Here is a 23,138-nt window from a genome sequence, read left to right as displayed (position 1 = left end):
TATAACAAAACGAGCAAAGCACGTGGCTTCTGTCATCATCTGGTCAGTCAGCTCGCCTTGCAAACTCTGACAGAAATAAATGAAATCTGACACCTGCGGCTGCTCTGTGACGTGACGCGCGTTCAGCCCCGCTGAATTCAGACAACAGACACATTCAATTGATAAGTGTTTGCTCTCTCTAACGAAACTAAATGATTTAATTACACAAAAAAATCAAAACGACGGTGAAAGACGGTGTCGCGGTGGGCAAGTGATATAACCGGTGAGAGGCTGAAGCACCGGTTATCACCGTTTCACCGACTATCGCGGCAAGCCTAGTGACAAGATGCCAAAGCTGATACATTTACAGGATTATAGACTAAAGTGTTGTTGTACTTTTCCACAGCAGGACGTAAACTGCTTTTACAGGCTTGCCCTTTACATGTGAACTGGCTGTGAAAACCCAGCTAGTCATTTTTATTATTTCCTTTTTTTCTACATAAAATAATCCTACATTCTGTAAAGATATAATCTTGATATTTTTTATATTGACTGTAAGGTCATGTCAAAGCCTGAAATCATAGTGAAATTCAGCTGAGATCAACTTTGATGCTTGTTATCTGAGAATTAGATTTTGAGACTTTAGACTGGTTCACATATGAGAAGAATTAAAGACGACAGCACTTTATTCAATATTTGTAAATCTTTTAAGTGCTTATTTTGGTTTATTGTCCTTTTCCAAGTCCATTTGTAAAAATGTGTTACACTGTTAATGCATTCCTGGCAGGCAAATAATACACAGCATCACAAATCTACTCTACCAGGGTGATGAGGTAAAATGATGACACACACTCTCATGACCTGAATCATGTTAGCAGGTTGTTTTCATCTCCCTGTTGACTGAAATTGTTCAAGTGCTGCCTCAGCACCCCCACTACACATTCCTCCCTCTCTCTAATGCTGAAAGATATTCCAGTTACCGTCTGTTGTTTACTGAAAACTGCCAAATTCCTAGCAAGAAGTCTCCCTTGCAATGAGGGAGGGAATGTGACCTTACCGATTTAGACGGGTTGTCTTAAAACACTTCATTATGGAATTTAAAAGACCACAAGGAGTTTAGACTCAATCTATTTCAAAACAAATAAAAAAGATGTAATCTGTGGAGAGGGAGACCAACGGAGATGGTGGTGAGGGTGAACAACTATTTGGGGTGTTGGAGATTTCTTAAAATATTGTTTAAAAAACCCAGCCTTTTAAAGCCCCCTTAACCTAGAAAATGCACTTTTAAATGTGTTTTAGGAGAAAATAAGTCACCAGTGTGTGGGCAAAAACATCCTGTTATTATACAAATCCATGTATTCTTCTATGTGTAATCTCTTTTAAAACGAAACAATCACACAAAACAGGCGGTTGGGGGTCCTCTATCAATGTGATGTCACATTGATTACACCCCAACCATAACCACTCACAGACTCTGCTTTATGAGCGCGTAGTTCAACCTTATGCCAGAGACACATGTTTTGATGTAGTCCAAAACACGTGTAAGCGCTCTACCCCCACTTTGCATATGGGGAACAGAATCTTTCTTTGCATTTAAAGAGACAAACACAAAAACAGCGCGTTTTTCATTGCAGCCACAAATGGCCATGTTCAACATTGTATAATGAAAGATCTGAGGTGTATTTTGAGCTAAAACTTCACAGACACATTCTGGGGATACCAGAAACTATTTTATATAGCTGAAAACACCTAGGTTAGGGGCCCTTTATGTAAAATTTAAATAGGCAGTTGTGAGTTTCTGTTTCAAGCTCAGTGTTTTCCATACATTGATTTATTTGTGGTGGCCCACCACAGAATCAACACTGGCCCCCACAAATAGAATTTTCATGATTCCCATTTAAAAAAAATTTCACTATTTAAAACAGCTTAATTCGGCTTAAAATATAATTTGATATATAATACAGATCAAATACAGACACAGATCAAAGAGTATAAGTGAAACATATTTCAGGTGCCAACACTAGATCAAACGCAAACACGACATGATGACGTCAAATATATGCTAATTAGCGGGTGACGTCATCACCACAGTCTCCTCAAAATCCTGTGGGAAACACTGAAGCTACAGGATGAAGGGATAGTTCACTCAAAAAGTTCACCATCATGATGCACACCTTCCTTTTAAAATAAGAAAATAAATGCATATATCAGAAACTGACAGCTTCAGTTCTTTTTTTTCTTTCATTGCATGGATGAAGAGAATGACAACTTATTTTCGAGAGAATTAATCATGAAAAACTCTTTAATAAAACGCCAAGATTTCAAACCTTTTAATAGGGCTGTAACGTTTAATCATGTAAAGTACTATTACAATTGGAGACACATGTGGCATAAATTCGAGTCATGACTTCATTGAAGTCAAGACAAAAATGGGAGGACTTCAAATATAAGCCAATAGAGAAGTGTCAGTACACGCACAAGCTGCGCATGAAACACATAATCGCAGCCCTGCGATTTAGAATCGATTTCAGACCGGCCTTTTTAATGGGACAAGTGATTTATCGGCACAGTCCTACGTTTTAACATTGGCTGTTTGATTTAAAGTGGTTAAAAACATAACAGTTCTTGCAACATCCTTATTAACATCCTTGCCCCTGCAATCAAAAACATGGTTACCACACTGACCCAACAAAACCAAAATATAATGGCCTACCAAATTCCAGTGGGTGTTGAGTTATCCAGTATCGAAAGCACTGGCTGCATTGGTTTGACATTCAGGTGGTTTAAAAAACATGGATTCTAATGCACTTTACACAGCTGCACCTCACACCACGCACTGACCTCAGGCTTGTACAATAAAACTGTATTTAAGAATACTGTATTCTAAAAAAAATAACAGTTTAAGCTGTTAAGGTGCATTCTTGGAGACAGAAAAATACATGGATGTTCAGTTACAGATATTGATCCCTTCAGCCCAGGGAATGTGGAGTGTGCCAACTTCAGCGCAGCAGCTTGGAATGCTAATGCATAGCAAAATGCTGATGTGGAAATATCATCATTTAGAGAGTGCATAATGCTGAAATAGCGCAAAACTATGTTGAGGTGTTTCGGCTATATACATTCTACCGTGGCGGCCCGCCACACCTAAAACATCCCAGCCACGCCTGCGGTTGCTGATAGAAGGGATACAGCAAACAAAATCTCGCCGGATGAGCACTGTTTTATCCTAATCCTTCAACCAAACCCATCTCTAAACACAAAATTTCACAGGATTGTAGGATGTATTTGTATCTCATTTAGCCAGAGCCGCTGTTTCAATCCTAATAATCCTACCTCCAAATCTAATCCTAAACTTTTCAGCATTTTCTGTATCCCTTCTAGACAAAACCCATGGCGGCAGCTCGCAAAATAAATAAAGCTACCAAAATGTCCGCCCTGCCAGACTGGCTGTCTTAAAGAAATAAATTCCTTTCTGGATTCACGTTGTTCACTCATTTATATATAAATCTCCTAAAATATCATAATTTCCCCCATGGGGTTTAGTTTTATGCACAAGACTTAAAGGACAAGTTCGGTATTTTACACTTAAAGCCCTGTTTTCAGATTGTTTATGATGAAATAGAACGGTTTTGACTGAAATTTCGACATATGCGGCTGCCCAGAGAACAAAAATCGCTGCAAAATACGCATTCCAACAGGTTTTATCGTAGTTTTTGCCAACTCCATTGACTTGTATTAGTTGTGCTGTGAGGTACGGTGTTTCTATTCTTGCAATTGGCAATGGCGGATTAGCGCCACCAACTGGGCTGGAGTGTCTATTATTCAAGCTCTAAGCGGAAGAATGTACGGGTGTGGGGCGTTTGGAAAAATAGGTCCACAAGTTAACAACGAATGCTAAAACAGCTGTTGGAAAGCATCTTTTAACGCGATTTTTGTGTGAGCATATCATTGAACACCCCTGACCACTCGATAAGTTTCACGTCTTTGTAAACGAAAGTTTAATGCATTTTAGAAAGGATTGTTCCAGTGCACCATTAAACGCATTGTAAAGGTAGGAGCTGAAACACAAACACTCAAAAATTCTCGGAGCAGCCGCAAATGTCGAAATTTCAGTCAAAACCGTTCTATTTCATCATAAACAATCTGAAAACAGGGCTTTAAGTGTAAAATACCGAACTTGTCCTTTAAATCAACAAATGATGATTAGGCTGTACGTCTCTGTTTTGAGAAATAATAATAAAATAAATACGCCTACACGAAATATGTTACACTTAAATAATTATCAGATTGACAAAACGAATAAAAAAGTATTTGAGTTTCTGTTCTTTTTTGTGACGCGCTGTAAAACCAAAGCAGCAGAAAACACGTCATGTTTTTAATGATTTTAAATAAGCACAAGGTCTTCTCCTTATAGTGAGTTTACACAAATAAAAATACACAATTTACCGTTTCGAATGTTGTTTTAATTTTATCTGTATGACAATAAATTTAGGGTAATTTAAGTTGCAAGGTCATCACGCGTATGCTGTTCACCGGCGCATACACCGACGCAGCGCAGGGCTGCGAGAAATGACATGATTAAACTTTCGATTTAACATATTACGAGTTTTTTGGACATTCATATGGAATCACTGTACTCATATTATCAAGTTATTAGGCAATTAGTTATTCCAGCGTATTCGGAATAAGCGCTGCTGACTGCTCAGCTCAGCTGTCAATCTTCTGTGCTTCAGATCGACACTCACAAAGTTTCACATTAAAGGATAAGATATTTGTCCAAAAACAAAAGGCTAAATACTGGATACTACTTATATGGGACTGCAAGACATTAATAGTCGAATCTGTTTGGAAGGAAACTTACATTATTCCTGTGGAAGAGAAGGATTGGTAAAAAAAACTTGAGGCGGACGGTGAGACTGTTTCATCTGTTTTCAGACGAAACAACAGGGTCGGGGTACCCGCGGGTGAAACTCCTAATATTTGATGTAACGTGTGTAATAATATTAACGTGTTATATGCGTTGTAGATGCAGGTCAGGACTCAATAGGCGAGCGTGAACTGAGGGTCTAACATCCAAGACCAAAATTCGACTGGATTCCGATAGGTAACAGTTTTTAAATGACCCCGTGCTTATTTGTGTTTAAGCTCTGTCTGAAGACCGTTAAAGATTTATATTTAACTGCGCGATTTGCGGTGTGACCGGGTCGGGGTCTTTATGTCAAACAGGCCGGGTGTGAAATAAATTGCTGGTGATGTCGGATAACTGGTCGGGTGTTCTGTCAATCACAGCGGTGCGGATTATCAAACAGGACTGTGCGTGACTTTGCAACAGCTCTGTAACGCTAAACACGGGCACGAACTTGCACACTACATTAAAACTACAATGAAAGATCCGTACGAAGCTATAAAACTTATTTTTTTTAAGAAAAAACTGTTTAGATCAAACATAGAAAAGCAATATGCTATAAATATAAGGAAAAGTAAATGAGAGCATGAAAATGATTAAAAAAATACATGTTTATTAAAATAATGTAAAATAATGTAAATTTATAATCATCATTGGCGCCCCCTGCCGCCACAGCTGGAAAAAATCCTAGAGGAAACACTGTGTTGTGCATTTATAAAATGTTTCCTAACCATTTCAATGCTGTGGCCAAATATTGAAGACACATGTGACATAAATCCGAGTCATGGCTTCATTGAAGTCAAGACAAAAATGGGAGGACTTCAAATATAAGCCAACAGAGAAGTGTCAGGTTTACACTCTACACTAATACACAGCAGTCAATGTGACCAATGTATAGTATGCATAGTAAACAACATATGGGGGTGGTTTCCAGGATAAGGCTTAGGTCTAGTCCAAGACTAAAATGCTTGTTTGGGCTGTCCTAACTAAAAAGAAAACAGTTTACACTGCCATTGTTTTGTCTCAAGATGCACACCAGTAATGTTTTTAAAGATATGTTTGTAAAAACATAAATGCCCTAATATAACCTAGTCTGGTAAACCGCCCCATTAGTTCTCTACAGACAAAAACAGACTAATGAAAAACCAGTTAGTAAATGTTAAAAACTGAACGCATTAGACAGATAAACTTTTAGTATGAAATGAATTATTTATTAATCAGCTCTGCACAATGGGTCTTCAGGGAAAAACTAATTGGCTGTTTTCCTATAAATTAACGAAATATGCCATATCCATTCATTTCTTATGTAAGAGGTTGATGGAAGTCAACTTCAACTACGTCTTGCAGTCTCTGCCATCTAAATTAATTCAAACTAAAGGTTTTATAGACAAATGCTTGGAGCCACATTTCTCTCATTAATAATTGAAAACTAATATTTCTCTTATTTCCTGTCACTAAATGACTAGAAGGCTGTTAAGTAATGATGGCTAAAATAATCACAAAATCTCTTAAGAATCACTGAGGCAATAAATTGGGTCAGGTGTTTAGTACGTTTCCCTGTTTATTTTCCACCCAAGGAAATTTTTTCATCTTTCGCAGGACAGGAAAATTTCTTTAAGGAAAAACTCAGCACAATGCTGACCAACGAGAACTTGAAGGACGGCCTTGTACTGACTGATTGATCTAAGCCACAGGATAAATATAGCTCCTTTGCTGTACAGTGTTGCTCTGAAAACTGCGGTTAGATGCTTTGTCATAGTTTCATTTTACTTTATGTTTTTGTAGAAGAAACACTGTCAAGTCACAGTAAAGGAGACTGGGTAGCAAGTCCAACCAATTAGAAATTAGCCACAGGAGTTCATAAAGGGCCACAACACCCCTGAGGTGACAGCAGAAACTACAACACCGATGGACACCTTCACAGTTAGACTTAGTTGTTTCTAGGGGTGTAACGGTACGCAAAAATCACGGTTCGGTGCGAACCCCGGTTTTGAAGCCACGGTTCGGTTCCTTTTCGGTACAGTAAGGGAGAAATGCAAACATTAAACTGCAGGTTGTTTATTACTATAAACTTTTTTTTACAATTTTTTTTACACTTTTTTAAACACTTTTTATTAAAATATAACATATAAAATATATATAAAATGAAAAAATAATAAATAAAATACTACTGCAAAGTTCTTTTTTACATTATCTTATAACAGAAGGTAACTCTTTTCTTAACCTTCTCTTAAACTTTTTCTACTAAAACCTTGAACTAACAAATTCAATTCCTGAATACATTTATGAACTATTAGCCTACATTTTTGCCACCAAAAATTTTCTGTTTTGATTTATTTTGGATTGTTTAACTCACAGTATTGAATTGGCTATGTACCATCTCTGTATAAAAATAATATTACTGCTCTATGTGTAACTGCATAGCAAGCAACATGATGATATACTTATTATACACTCATTTTGAGATTAGTGAGTTGCATACATAGCCATCTTTGATCTTTTGCACGTTTCTCCTAATCTTTGCTTGTGTCGTCAATGTAAGCTGTAACGAACCCCTCCGCAGCTGAGTGACAGCTGAGTAAGCCCGGGTTACAGCTCTTCTCTGTCCCGACCAGCTGATAGCATTGGCACAATGATATGATTGACGTGATGTGCAGATGAAAAATCTGATCACGCATTCCTTATTCTCGCTGTCACAGAAAGGGCGTCTCATGAATGCTTAGCAACGAAAGACGCGCATCCTCTCACGCACTTTTGAAAGAACAAAGCAGCGCGTTGACACGCGTTTAACATGCGCTTTTAGATACGACACGTAAACGTTTACATCAATAATCAAACGGATATACAACTCAGTAAATAAAAATCTTTCTGCCGTCCGAATTATGTTATATGTTTGACAGAAGACTTGCGCTGAACGCGGAGACTTCCGCCACTTAATATGTTCGTGCGGAAACCCACGTATTATGTTCCGCACAGGCGCACACAAAGGCTGTTTCTCAATTCCAAGAACGCAAAGAACGGACTTGCGTCCTCGTGGAGATCGGTCTTGCCAGGCGACCTTGGAAGAACGAACTCGGAAGTTTTGCCGCAATGACTTCTGGGGCGTAAAGCGATTTCAGCAAGTCTGCACTCGATGCATCCTCGATATCAAGAACACATCCGGGTATTTTCATGCGTCCTCTGTCCTTGCGTTCTTGTGAATTGGAATGAACTTCGACCGTTAATGATGACGTAGAGCGAGGACACGAGGACGCAAGATCGCTGAAGAACGCATATTGAGAAACAGCCAATGCTTTCGGTGCACGTGTGCACCGTGCCGAAAGCCCTGAACCGAAACGGTCCGGTTCGAATACACGTACCGTTACACTAGGGATGCTCCGATCGATCGGCCGCCGATCGGTATCGGCCGATAATGGCATAAAATGACTCGATCGGTGCTCGCTAAATCTGCCGATCTCATAAACCGATCTTTCTGTTTACTTTTGTCATCAAAAGGATCCTGAATGCGGCTGCAATTAAAGACATTTTTTACGTAGCGCGAGCATTTTTACAACCTGTTGCTCATGTGCAGCGTGCAGATTTGTATGTCTCTCTTTGCCTTTACAGTGACATGCGTATTTTCTATGAGGATCGCGCTCCGGTAAACAGCGCGAGGCGTCTTCACATCCCTATCAAACAGCGTATACAACACATATCTATCACGGACAATTGCATCCTCATGCCAAAAGTTTCTTATTTGCATGCGTCTTAAAGTTTTGAGCGTTTAAACTTTCATTTTCCTCACAGGTGCTTGTCTGCGTTCAGACGCCGCCCACACACAGCAGCCTGTCATCAGTGCACGTGAACAGAGCGATCTCTCTCTCTCACGTCTTAAAGCTGCAGTAACCTAATTCATCTCTCAATAAAATCACTCTCTGCTCTTGACTAAAGAATTTTTATACTTCATACGAATGCGTGTATATTTAATTAATACAGTAAAGTCTGTGACGTGTTTTATTTTCAGTACTTTTAGGAGACATAAGCCTTTTTAAAGCCATATTAAATTTCTCTTTGCAGAATAAATATTTGTTGTGCTTATTTATTTGAGTCTCTATTAAAGGCGGAGTCCACGATGTTTGAAAAACGCGTTGGAAAAGGAGACGGGCCGACTACCAAAACACACTTATAGCCAATCAAATCAAATCAAATGCCGGGTTGCGTTGGTTTGGGGCGGGTCTATCAACAGAAGGTCCAGATTCTATTGGGGTAGGGGCCTGTTTGTTTAGATGATTTCAAATATCAACATTGGCTTTCAAACATCATGGACTCCGCCTTTAAAACAATAATATACCTAATTACTGCAAGTAATATAACAAAGGCAACATCCGTGGTATTATTTTATTTAGAAAGATTGTAACAGTTACAGTCATCAAAGAGCTTGCATATCAGCTTTAAAAAAATCGGTATCGGAATCGGTATCGGCCGATCACGAAGATTACAAATCGGTGATCGGTATCGGCTGCAAAAATCCTGATCGGAGCATCCCTACGTTACACCCCTAGTTGTTTCTATTTTAAATCAAAATCGATCGAAATTAAGTCACAACCTCGAACTTTGAATTAAAAAATGGAATTGTCGATGCTGCTGCGCCCCCATGTCATGTCCGGTCGGCTTGCCAAGCAGGAAAAGAAACATGTGTTGAGTGCTGCGAGGCAACCTCCTCTAACTTTGCTAGCTACAACCAGTCAAAAGTCAAGATAGTATGGCAGATGCAGGAGACACCACGCAAGCTGCTCTTAACATGAAAAATTCCCGCCTTCAGCTGAACTCAATCAGAACAGAGCACACACGCGTGCACACCAGCACGGTGTCTGTGACAGGACCAGTTGTTTCTCTTAACTGAGATGTGTTTAAGTTTCACAACAACTTATTGCACGTCTGGAGGTCTCGCGGCGTGAAAGAGACGTTTAGCGACACGGTAGACGCGATTCCGCCTCATTCGCGCGTCTAGTTCGCGCAAACGGCGCGAATTGAGCATCTCTCACAGTATGTGCGAATGGTTCTTTTTGTGCATTTTGCGTTCGACGCAAATTTTCGGCTGACGCCCGAGTTGAAAAATTTTAATTTAATTTTCGCGCTACATTAACCAATCAGGAGCCTGCTTGCTGCTGTGGTGGCAGCCCCGCATGGAGTCACTCATTCAACATGAAGGAATGCTTGATATTGTCCTCGAGCAGTCACCCAGAGCTATACGACACAAGTTCTTATTTCTATAGAGACAGGAATAAAAAGGACCTCGCTGAGTGTAAGGACATTGGGCAACCTGGTAAGTTGTAAATACACATTTCACGTTTGAGTCATGTGACGTTTATCGACCCGCGGCATTCCCACCGTTTTTTTAAACTATTTTCCTCCTATAGTAAGGTTACCAAATACAAACCAGTAACTTTCTCGATGAATGCACGATCAACATCAGCCATTTTGCAAACAGACAACCGCATAGCACTTGCCCCTCTCACAAAAAGCGGATTACGCCTTTGACGCGCGTCAAATGCTTGTTTTTTTTCCACGCGTCTACTTCGCTCTAGACGCGCGAATGCATTCAAAATGTTCAAGCGGCAAATTAGACTCAGTAGACAGGATTTTGACGCCTCAAACGCGGCTGGTGTGAACCCACAGTAAGAGTTATAAAAAAACAATTAAGCATGACTAATTAGGGTAAAGTCTCAATATCTCGTCTGATGGTAATAAAAGCACATTTTTAAGGTGCAAAGTACTGACAGGAATGTTCATCTGACAGGAAGTTTTGTTGTATCATGTGCGTGTACCATATTTTTCCACTGGCAGCACGACTAACATGGCAGGGCATCTCTAGGTTCAAGGTCAGATATAAGATTTCATAAAAGTCTAGTCTAAAAATGGCATAGCATTTCAAAAAAAATGTAAAAATTGAGAATCAAATCGTGATCTTAGAATCGAAAATGTAATCGAATCGAGGATTTGGAGAATCGTGACATCCCTATTCACCCAAACAAGTACCAATAAGCAGCTCTGTGACAAGTGACAACACCTTGCTTAAGAACCACCTACATACGTTTTAAATTACTAAATGTAAGGGGTGAAATACATTGTAACAGATTCCTACCAAATAGAGAAACTCTATGATTTAGGAGGTCACAGACCTTCTCTGTGTCTGTGTTTGCAGAATATTTTACTTTCTGGCACTACTTAAAAGCAGCAGGAGGTACCATTAAAAAAAATCCATTGAAAAACAAAAGCCAAATGAGCAAAACAAAAATGTCATTCGCTCAAGGCTATTTGCTTTCAAAATCAGCTGCAGCTGCTCTTCTGAAGATAAATGTTTTACAGTGACAAATTCAATTTTAGTTCTCATGAAGTTTTGCTCCCATTTTGCAATACAATAATTCCCCAAAATAGCTCAGATCAGCATGGACAAATATGGTCTGTGTACAACGGTTTACCAAAAAGCTCTATCTCTCTTTGACATCTTTCATGCAAACTTTATCTTAGCCATACACATCAGACCCAACAACAGCTTTAATTACGGGCTGTAAGATTAAGGATGACAGTACTCATGTGGAACAACAACATTTTTGAAAGATCAACTGCGGCTAATTCAATGCCCATCATTTATTTAACAGAGTAATGGAGTTAAAGTTGTCACATCACTCAGAGATACATAATTATTCTTCCTTAACCATCTAATTGACTGTCTGTAAATTATCCACTATGGTTTGAATTTACTCCTACACTAGACTTTTCCTGGTTTTATCAGGAGCGCAGACATCTTCGACCAACAATTCAACACAAACACGATATAAAATCTGATGTTATGTATTGTACGTTTTTCGCATTTAAAGAAAATATACATTTTCAAATGCAAATTTTATCTCAACTGATTTTCAAATCACAGGTCAGCCTCGTTTAAAACATTTTTGAAAATATATTTTCAGAGACTGAGACAAAAATGAAGAACTTAACACCTCCTACACATGAGGGCAGATCAAAACAAACCAGGATAAACATACTGTGCTCAGATGGCTTTACGCTTTCCAAAAGGAGGGATGCTGGGCTTGGCACGTTCTCCATCCAGCTGAACCTGCTGCCCTCTTGAATGTTAATGTAGAATGCACAAACTGAAACAACATCTAGAGATTAAGTCTAGTAAACTTGTGAGAAGAAAGGAATTCTGTATCAAATCTTAATGACACAGTAGCTGATACATTTCCCTTGAAAACCAGCACCTGAAGCATGTGGGGCATGCAGACATAGAGGAAACATTGTTCTAATGGAAAGATGGACTTTAAAGCCTTAACTCTTCCCATACCTGAATCCCTAAGGCAGTAGGGACAAGTTTTATCTGTCCGAATAGGTTACAGGGAATAAATGACAAGTGCACGCAGTGGGCATTACTAAACATGTGCCGCAAAAACACACTGGCTGAGGCTGAGCAGTGTTCGATATCCTGGTATGATGCAATGGTTATAGCTTTGATTCAGATCTAACCCAGATTTTACACACCTGCATTGCAATAACAAGATTCACAGTTAGAATTACGCACAGACCCAAAGCAAATAACATTACAATAAAGCAAGCTACTAATTTTATCTTTTTAATGTCCAATGGAGCCAATAACTACTGGCACAAAAACACATAGAGGCTGGCACAAACCATGTTAATATTCATTTCAACCCATATTTATGCAGCCTGGGTCATATTTAATTAAACCTTGCATAGTGTTTATGGTTTTTAAAGGTCCCGTTTTTCCTGATCCCATTTTTCAAACTTCAGTTGCTATGTAATGATGTTAGATCATAAATAATACCTGTAAAATGATAAAGCTCAAAGTTCAGAATTCACTTTTCAAAGCCTACAGCGAACAGACTGTTTGTTCTACAGCAGGGTTTCCCGCAGCACATTTCAGTTCAGGCGGCCCACCTAAGCTTGGAAACCTTACCGCCTTAACTAGGTCGTCCAAAAAAAAACATTTCGCTGCACAAAAGGCCGTCAAGTGCATTTCGGAGAATAGCGCAGACGTGCTTCACACCGCGAGCGAGGCCGCGCACCACACGACCGAAATGAGAAAGACGTGGTCCGGACCGTCACTGTCCAGAGGATAACTAGCCAGTTGATAAAACATCTCGGAGAATAGCGCGGACGCGCTTCACACCGTGAGCGTGCACGCGCGCCACACGGCCAAAATGAGATAAAGACGTGGTCCGTCATGTCTGGAGGATAGCCAGTTGATAAAACACATGTCCGTGAGAACTGTAAGTGGACTTATGTTTTGGGGTTATTTTAGCCTGCTATTGTATTCATCTATAGTTTTTGCAAATTTAAAGTAAGTTAGCTGGTGATTTTGTTGTTTGAGCAACCTGCTAGCTAGGTTTCACATGCCTGTTGATTAGATATAATTGTTAAGCGCTCTTGCTCACTTTATTTATGTGCATTATTTACATGCTACAGTAGTTACACTCCTATAAGATAATGTAATTAATAGTGGGAAATAATCAGTTTTTACAATTTTTGCGCCATCTATCATCGTTCGCCTTAATTTTCATCATGACGCATACGACCCGCCCCTTTGATTGCCACGCCCTCTGCCTCACGCCCACCCACTCGCCCAACCCTACCACCTTAACTAACAAATCTTCTGCGGGAAACCCTGTACTGCCTTCTACTTCCCAGTTGAATGACATCAAAATAAGAGTTTCTGACTAAACTCCGCCCACAGGAATACATCAGTCGCCAGCTAAGCTCAAATGGCTCTGGCTAAGCTAATCTGCTGTCGAATCACAACACTCTTAACAAACTACACAATCAGAACTGGTTACGCATTTCTGAAGGAGGGACGTCATAGAACAAGGAAGACAACAGCCCGTTTTTAGGACAGTGAAAACAGTGGTATAGAGATAAGTACATTGGCCCTCATTTATCAAAAGTGCGTACACCAAATTTCCAGCGTACACCTGGCGTACACCCAAAACCACGGTGACTTTGAGATTTATCAATATGGACGTTGGCGTACGGCACGCGCAAATCCTACGCCTGCTCAGTAGGTGGTGTACGCACATTTTGAGTTAGTGCAGAACTGCGCAAACACTTCCAAACACCACAAAACGCACTGACAAACTAAAAAATATGATCTATTCTGACCCACAGTAAAAAAAAACATAGTAATTATAAACTTCAGTGTTTATTTTTATGAAACATGAACTTTAATGTTTAATTTGTGAGACTTAACCAAAGCATTTGATTTGTATGCATATGTATTCCTTCAGTTGAGAGCCTGTGCTCTTTACCTGATGTTTCAGAGCGAGCATGTGAACGGAGCTTATTGGGATCGGAGCTTTGAGCGGTGCGGTAATATTACAATCAAAGATCCTTTCAGAAAATTCCGCTTGCTCAGCAACGCTCGTTGAACCCAGAATGCCCTTTGATAATTTGCTAGTTCGAGAATCTGTAAAAACGTCTAGCAATAAGTTATGGAATTCTAGCCTTATATATAAATGTAAAGTAAAAATCAAAGTGCGGATAGACTGTAAAAGTTAGCAAATATTCTTCCTGGAATCTGAAGCGGCACATTGCAAGAAAGCACAAGGATGTGATACGAAAACATGGTAATGCATTAAAAGGTAAGCTAGTTATATACCATTTGATGATAAATAAATACAGATGAGGTAAGGTAAAATGCTTGTGTTGAATGGAGCCGTACATCCGATCATGATGACATGCGGACAAAATTATGGCCACGAATTATCTTTTATGCTACATTATGGACACTTCTTTTTCTTATTTTGTCTAAAGTATGGCCATAAATTTAGAATTTGTTCCCAATATTCAACCGTTTGTTCCTTGGAATTAATTATTATAATATTTCGTAATTACTATTACAATTATTATTATTTCAAATTATGAATTAGCTTAGTAAAACATGTGGATGTCGTGGAAACAAACTGTTAATTTGAATTATATCCGGAGCTCCGTATCAAACTGGATCCAAGATACAGCTAAAAACAACTTTATGTAAATACAGAACAAAACACAACAAAAGTTACTCCATCGTTTTAAAATATTATTTAAAACAAAACTTAACTGAACCATTAGGCAGACATAGGCAACAGTAAATAATAGTAATAATAATAATAATAAATAATTATTCTTCTAAATATCAATAAGCGGCATTTATAATAATAATAATAATAAAAATATTACAAATGGTCATGCAATTATTAATGTGTCTTTAATCCCACTCTTTAACTCCCAAATAAAACAATTTTGTTTCTTTTCACTTCCCTGGTTTCTCTTCTTTGCTGTCTTTCGTGTGTCAATGCCGTAAAATGAGGGCGTGGGGGAGGTGGAGACTTGAATTTATATGGGCGTGTTATTCTAATGACGATCGTTTTCAGCCGCGGCATTTATGAAGGGCAGATATTGCTTACACCTGAATTTCAGAGGTACGCACAGCTTCATAAATCAGGCGGTGAGAGAAGTGTAAGCATAATCTTACGCCAACATATACGCCCGTTTCTACGCAAGAATGATAAATGAGGGCCATTGTGTGAAAATTATATTTTATTAGAATAGTCGATAAATAAATAAATAATAATAATCGCCCGATTAATCGATTATGAAAAAATCGTTAGTTTCAGCCCTACTAATGAAATAATCTAGCATAAAATACCCTGACTTTATCAAACACTTTATCTCTGCTTTGCTTTCCAATAGGCTAAAATTAGCAAGCTAATGTACACATCACTATAAAGGCTGATCCAGCACCTGCTTTCATACGAGCCTAACATTGCATTTCTGTCTCGTGAAAACCAAAAACAAATCTGATAAAAATGGTCACAGCCACAAGGTACTCATAACTGATTTAATTGCTGCTAATCAGCAAAGACACTTCAAATTGATATCCGAAAACCCACTAAAAGTGACTTTTGCTTCAAAAGTACAAAGCTACAATAAAGATGACATAACCCCTTTTGAAGCATACCCCATCAATGCGGTTTCTTAATAGCGTAAATGTTATTCGGTGCATTCATGATATAACACTGGTCTTTCGGTCAATGAATCTCATCCATTATACCCTGACATGTGCAAGGGTGGTGTGGACAAATCAGAGACAGCACATGGCTCAGCTCCCACCGGACTGACAGTAATAAGAGGTCATCTCACAGCATCAGCCAGCTCTCTTACGATAAGAACACAAAATTTCACATTACACCCCATTAAAGCAAGATAAACGAAGACCCCGTTTCATTAGAGATGGGCAAAAGTGATTCTTTTTGTAGTCACATAAGATATGTTTTCTCAATTTAATGCTACAAAGGAAAACTTAAAGGAATATTCAATTTTCTTAAAAGAAAAATCCAGATAATTTACTCACCATCATGTCATCCAAAATGTTGATGTCTTTCTTTGTTCAGTCGAGAAGAAATTATGTTTTTTGAGAAAAGCGTTGCAGGATTTTTCTAGTTTTAATGGATTTTGGATGGCACCAGCACTTGACACTTAACTCAACACATAACAGTTTTTTTCAACGGAGTTTCGGGGGACTGTGGACGATCCCGGGCGAGGCATGGGGGTCTTGTCTGGCGAAACGATTGTCATTTTTTACAAGAAAAATAAAAGATATGCACTTTTGAACTGCGGTTTTTCGTCTAGGTCCGGTCCAGTGCGACCTAACATAAATGCGTAGTGACGTAGGGAGGTCACGTGTTACATATATAAAAACGCACATTTGGGGACCATTGTAAACAACAAACTGCCACAAAGACATTAATTAGTATCAGTTGACATACAACAACGTAGGAACGGTCCTCTTTCAACACACTTGTAAACACTGGGGCGGAGTTTCGCATTCGTCCTCTGTGACCTCTTGACGTCATGACGTATTGCGTGGGGTCACGCTGGCACATCATGACCGGATCTAGACGAGAAGTTGTGCTTTAAAAGTGTATATTTGTTATTTTTCTTGTCAAAAATGACAATCGTTTTGCTAGATAAGACCCTTATGCCTCGTTTGGGATTGTTTATAGTCCTTTGAAACTCCGTTGAAAAAAAACTGTTAAGTGTTGAGTTAAGTATTAAATGTTGGGCTCTATTAAAGTCCATTAAAATGAGAAAAATCCTGCAATGTTTTCCTCAAAAAACATAATTTCTTCTCGACTGAACAAAGAAAGACATCAACATTTTGGATGACATGGTGGTGAGTAATTTAAATTATCTGGATTTTTCTTTTTAAGAAAATTGACTTTTCCTTTAAAGCTAAAATAAGAGTATAAATTCAACTATTATTTTTATAGATGTGTAAGACACTGTTCTTACAGTGACTGATCATGCAACCGAACTGGGTTTGATGATTGCAAAATTGCAACACTTTTGAGCCCCGATATGCACCTCCAAAATATGGTGTGGCATGGCCCAATTCAATGCTTGTCACAACCAACTTTTATATAAATCATCCTTAGTTGTGTTAAATCATTAAATTTGTTTACTGCTCCTAATTGTGTCGGAGCCTTCCCTATATTAGTCGTTTGATATTTACAACTCTTTATCTGGCGGCCTCCGACGGGACAACAGCAATAGTCAATGAGATAAAGCAAGCTTCAACAGGATGTTGCGTGCTTTAATAGCTGAAACATGACAACCACAAACATGTGTAGTTTGTTAGGAAAGAAGATTGACACGCACAACTATGACAACAGTGTGAGTGTCTATATGTGTCGTGCAAGAACCATCACAATATATATGTTTTTTTCTGAAGTCATGTTTGATCACACATGTTTGAGTTTATGTAAGATCTGGTGTCACTGTGAAATGGTTACTACAGTCAGCAGGTGTAGTCTCATGGTTTGGTGAATTTGTCTAGTGTTTGAGACTGGAGGATTATAAAGTTAAAAAAAATGTGGAAACTATTCTTATGTGTGTGGTCTCCCATGCATTTAAAATCTGTTAAGATATCTGATATATAAATCATCTAATGCCTTTTACACACAATAAAATCATTTTTTATCCTTAAACAGACAAATATCAACACAGTGGTTACAACTGTTTTTAACACCCACTTAAGAAACATCCTAATAGCCAAAGGTGACTCCCTGCATGCATTAAAAACCTGGGGGGTCAAGGTCAAATTGTGGTAAATTTTTTAACATAAAACAAGATTATCAGACCTAGCAGCTGAGCATCTCTGATGTATCACACTCATACCAATTCGACCATTTGATGTGCTTAACATTTACAGAAGCAGAACATGCTCTCTTTGTTGACCTGCAGCAAAATTCCTAATAACCAACGCCCTGCATTTGAGATTTAAGGCTATGATTGGTTAAAAGTAATGTTACTCCAGGGTATTTATTTAGGAATATGTCCTACTTGGTTAAATCACGCTGTGCCATTGCTTGCATTATGCAGAAGCAGATGGGTTCGTGTCACCTGGCGTCAACCCATAAACGGGCGTAACCGCGTGCCAGGTGCAAGACAACCAAACAATATATCGTTTACAAAACCTCAGTTAATACAGGTCATTTAGGACACAGTACATTTCACGCACCCCCCACATAATTTTGGATACCTAACTCTAAAATAAACGACTAGCTAACATTACAAAGCATTAGCCTAACGTTACCTCAAATTAAAGTCCTCGTACACCACCAGCCAATTCGGCGTATAGTGAAAATCTTTTAAAAGAGCAAATAACGAAATAAACAACTCGATTTGAAGATGTCTTACCTTATCTTGCCTTCTAGTTGTTCAGGTAAAGTTTGAGTAACGTTTCCTCAGCGCGTCTCATCCACACCTAACGGGACAGGTAACCCACACAACAGCTCGAGCGAAAATTATTTTTTAAAAGTCTAAGATAGGGAATAAAACTCAACGAGCAACATAAAAGTGTCTTAAATTAAAATGAAGCCTGTCTGTTTGCTCGGCTCTGGGGGCTCTTTTTGTTGACAGCAGAGCGGTGTACCTGGGCACGCGCTTATCGTAGTCGTGAGACACCAGCAGCCCTGCTGAACGGGTTATGGGCGGGGTTGATAAATAATGGGCGTGGCCAAGCAGTGCTCTGTCTTATTGTGCTCCCTACTGTCCAATATGAATATTAATCTAAATCACAGATACATTAGTTTCAGTAAAACAGGCTTGTTATAATACATGAAGTAATATATTCTAAATTATTTTAATTTTTTGTTTGCAAATGAACGTTTATGTCTACTCATTTGGTATAGGAACAACAATTTGGTTTTTTTTACTCTTTCCTTTTTTGTGATTTTTTTACAGGTTATATTTTTTCATTTTATTTCAAATATTATTCAGAATATTTCTATAGTTTTTAACGCTTAGTAACATAGCTATACTGTGTTTCTATAGTTCTGTTGGTTGAAAACTTGCATTAGCAGCACATGGGTTCAACCCCATGGAAGACAAATACTATTTTAACCCAAATTATTTCTAGAGCACATTTTTCCAGTTCTTCTTTATCTGCATTGTATTCTGGTCAAATATCACATTGATTTTAAAATTTTGCTTCTTACTTATAAAGCTTTTAATAACACTCTTCATATCTCTCTGATCATCTTCAAATGTACACTCCTGTATGCATCCACCTATTCATCTATCAGGATATTAAATAGTGATAAGCTTCACATTTTTAAATCTCTTTTTAAAACTCAGTTATTTGAACAGGTTAATGAATGATTGTTCATATTTTAATCTATTTTATTGTTTCTTTGTTTTGGTTTTTACATTGTACATGATCTGTAATGTGACCTTAAGTGTCATAAAGGCTCTTATAAATAAAATGAATGATTATTATTATTACTAATAAAATGCATAGCTTAAGTGCACCGTAAGTCACTTTGCTAAAAGCATTTGCCAAATGTATAAATACTGCATTAAATGGTCACAGAAAAGATCTGCATGAACTATGTCTAAGTTTAAAAATTTGGACTTATTTTTGGCCTGTTTGGAGGCCTCGAGAGGGGGGAAACAAATTGTGTGCATGCTGTTTAAGGTGTAACGCAATGGAGAAGTTTTACTTAGATACTATCGTTCCTACATTGCACAAGAAAACCTTAGTAGTCCCTAGCAGTGTTAGTAATTGCGTGTGAGTACATTTGCTTAGGTTGCAGTATAATTGCTTCCCCTGACATTTCAGCCCCTGTGCAAATAAAACAGACGCCTATCTTCTCCAATCAGCTGTTATTCACAGCACCCAGCTGCTCATTTGTCTCTAAACATGCTCTGAAAAATGTTACAATAAGACATGTGTTAGAAACTGGGAGTCTGTGAGAAAAAACTAAAACACCACCTAACACTACACTAGCATCATGACTATGTGATTGTGTGTAAACTTATTTTGACACATTGTGTTGGTCAACTTGAGTTGACTCTAGAGGATGTTTTTTCCAGTGAGGTATAACCCACCAGGAAACAGATAAACATTTTGATAGGTTAGTTAATCCCTGGACACAACATGAGGCCAAACACCAATCCATTTATACTTATATGATATTTATACTTAAATGTGATACCTGTACATATGTGAAAATTAAGAATTGTCCAACTATCCTCCTGGTCTTGTGCATGCATGCACTTTATAGACAGCCTAGAAAGGTCTGCTGCAAGGAAGATAAACAAAAGATTTGGCATTTTAAAAGCAAAGTCATTATTTCATTTTGCATAATGAGATAATTTGCAAGGAACAGATTACCCATTTGCTATAAAAGCCAATGGAGTATGTACAGGTATGATTTAAATGCTTTCTTTGTTCGCCATCTAGTGGTCGACATAGTATCAGCTGAAAAATAAGTTTTTAAGTTATCTGAAAAAAAATCATTCCAACCCAGCATGCAACTCCATCCAAACAGCCAGATGTCCTAAACGAGAGAAAAATTGGGCTGTCAGTGAAAAGTTAATAGACATCTAACCATATCTCAAAAATAAATGAAATAAAATGATATATACATGAAACCAAACATGTTGACTTTGCTTACACAATGTAATATCATGCACCTCGAAATGGGCAAAAGTGAAATGTAACCAAATTCAAGTTTATTTTGGTTAGAAGTGGGTTACTCATACTCATAGCAAGATGTAAACAACTCTGGTCCAAAAGCACTTCATGTTTTAGTTTTGTAACACTACATAAACAATGGGATAAAATACAACCAACAGAACATATAGGACTGAATCGACAAGTGAAATAAAGAAAACAATTACAGGAAACAGGAAGTGTTTCTGGACCAGTGTTGTTTACATCTTGCAAAATGGTCTATAGTTAACCTGATGCAGTCTCCAAAGGTAAGACTCGGTCTTTGAAGGATGCAGTCTCTGAAAGTTGCGCCCTTCAAAGACTCAGTCTTGACGTATTGACGTCTAAACCCAACATTGAACTAACGTCAAGCAGTAACGTCTGGTTGAAGTCAAAAACGAATATCTCTCTGACATCAAGTTGTTATGTCGTATTGAAGTCCAAAACTAATGTCCCTCTGACATCAAGCTTAAACGTCGTATTAAGGTCAAAAACCAACGTCCCTCTGACATCAAGTTGTTACATCGTATTGACGTCTAAACCCAACATTGGACTAACATTAAGCGGTAACGTCTGGTTGAACTCAAAAACCACTGATCAGACTGACGTCAAGCTGTAACTTCATGTTGACGTTAAAAACCAACATAAGCCAGATGTTCAGATATAACGCCGGGTTGATGTCAAATAACAACCTCGGACTAACATCAACCTGTAGCATTCTAAATGAATGTCCCTCTGACGTCAAGCTATAACGTTGCATTGACGTCTAAACCCAGCATTGGACTAACATCAAGCGGTAAAGTCTGGTTGAAGTAAAAAACAAATGTCCCTCTGACATCAAGCTGTAACGTCGGATTGAAGTCAAAAATGAATGTCCCTTTGACATCAAGTTGTTACGTTGTATTGAAAACAAAAACGAATGTCCCTCTGACATCAAGTGATTACGTTGTATTGAAGTCAAAAACGAATGTCTCACTGACGTCAAGCTGTAACGTCGTATTGATGTCTAAACTCAACATTGGACTAATGTCAAGTGGTAAAGTTTGCTTGAATTCAAAAACCACTGATCAGACTGAAGTCAAGCTGTAACTTCTTGTTGACATCAAAAAACAACTTGGACTAATGTCAAGCTGTAATGTTGGATTGACGTCAAAAAACAACATCAAACTGACATCAAGCTATAACGTTGGGTTGACGTCAATAAACAATGTAAATCTGATATCAATCTATAACTCCAGGTTCACGTCAAAAACCAACATCAGCCGGATGTTCAGATATAACGCTGGGTTGATGTCAAAAAACAACCTCGGACTAACATCAAACTGTAACATTCTAAACGAATGTCCCTCTGACGTCAAGCTATAACGTTGCATTGACGTCTAAACCCAACATTGGACTAATGTCAAGTGGTAACGTCTGGTTGAAGTCAAAAACCACTGATCAGACTGATGTCAAGCTGTTACTTCATGTTGACATCAAAAAATTACTTGGACTAAATGTCAAGCTGTAATGTTGGGTTGACGTCAAAAACCAATGTCAAACTAAGATCAAGCTCTAACGTTGGGTTGACGTCAAAACCAACCTCAGACTACAAACTGTAACGTCAGATTGATGTCTCAAACCATCGTCGGCCTGATGTCCAGATTTAACGTCGTGTTGATGTCAAAAACTAATGTCACACTGATGTCAAGGTCTAACTTCGGATTGACGTCTAAATCCAACGTCGGCCTGACATGCAAAACAACGTCATAGTAACGTCAAGCTGTAACTTTGGATGGACATCTAAACCCAACTTCGGCTGACGTCCAGATGTAATTTTGGGTTAATGTAACCCTGACATCAGCTGTAACATCAGATTGATGTTTAAATATGTGATGAATGTACTTTTTCACACTTAAATTCTTCACATTTTAGGGGTTTACGGTACCATAAAGGCAGTGTGGGGTCTGGAAAATGTGTGTCTTTTAACAGGTAAGGAGGTGATGCAACACTGAAGTGAATTTAACACGCAAGTTAAAGTGTCACATTTCAGAGCACAGAGGAATTTATTACGTCACACACAGGCCATGTGCGGAAAAGGATTTAACTTTTAGGAATGCAGTGTGCCTTTAACCGCTACACATTTTCACATAATGTATTTCTTTATTATTTATAAAAGGAAAAGCATTTCTTTGCAAAACCTACAACCACTTTAAAAAAAAAACTAAGGATACATCA

General features: G+C 38.3%; 1 protein-coding gene across 6 annotated transcripts in view; it reads right to left on the bottom strand.

Annotated features, from left to right (window-relative positions):
- The window catches only part of gdpd5b (glycerophosphodiester phosphodiesterase domain containing 5b), a 57,365-nt gene extending 38,461 nt beyond the window's left edge, over positions 1–18,904 (bottom strand). For 4 of the 6 annotated variants that reach the window (XR_008642454.2, XR_008642453.2, XR_008642455.2 and 1 more), the window contains exon 1: positions 18,623–18,903. The gene's annotated coding sequence lies outside the window, so the exon portion shown is untranslated. Of the gene's footprint in view, positions 1–18,622 lie in introns of all 6 variants that reach the window. The other 2 variants (XR_008642452.2, XM_055196771.2) reach the window with 1 other exon arrangement.
- Between the last annotated feature and the right edge of the window lie 4,234 nt (positions 18,905–23,138).

This window comes from Misgurnus anguillicaudatus, chromosome 24, assembly GCF_027580225.2.
Source record: "Misgurnus anguillicaudatus chromosome 24, ASM2758022v2, whole genome shotgun sequence".
NCBI lineage: Eukaryota > Metazoa > Chordata > Actinopteri > Cypriniformes > Cobitidae > Misgurnus > Misgurnus anguillicaudatus.
Note: the sequence above shows the minus strand (reverse complement) of the source record. Positions and strands in the feature narration are given on the sequence as shown.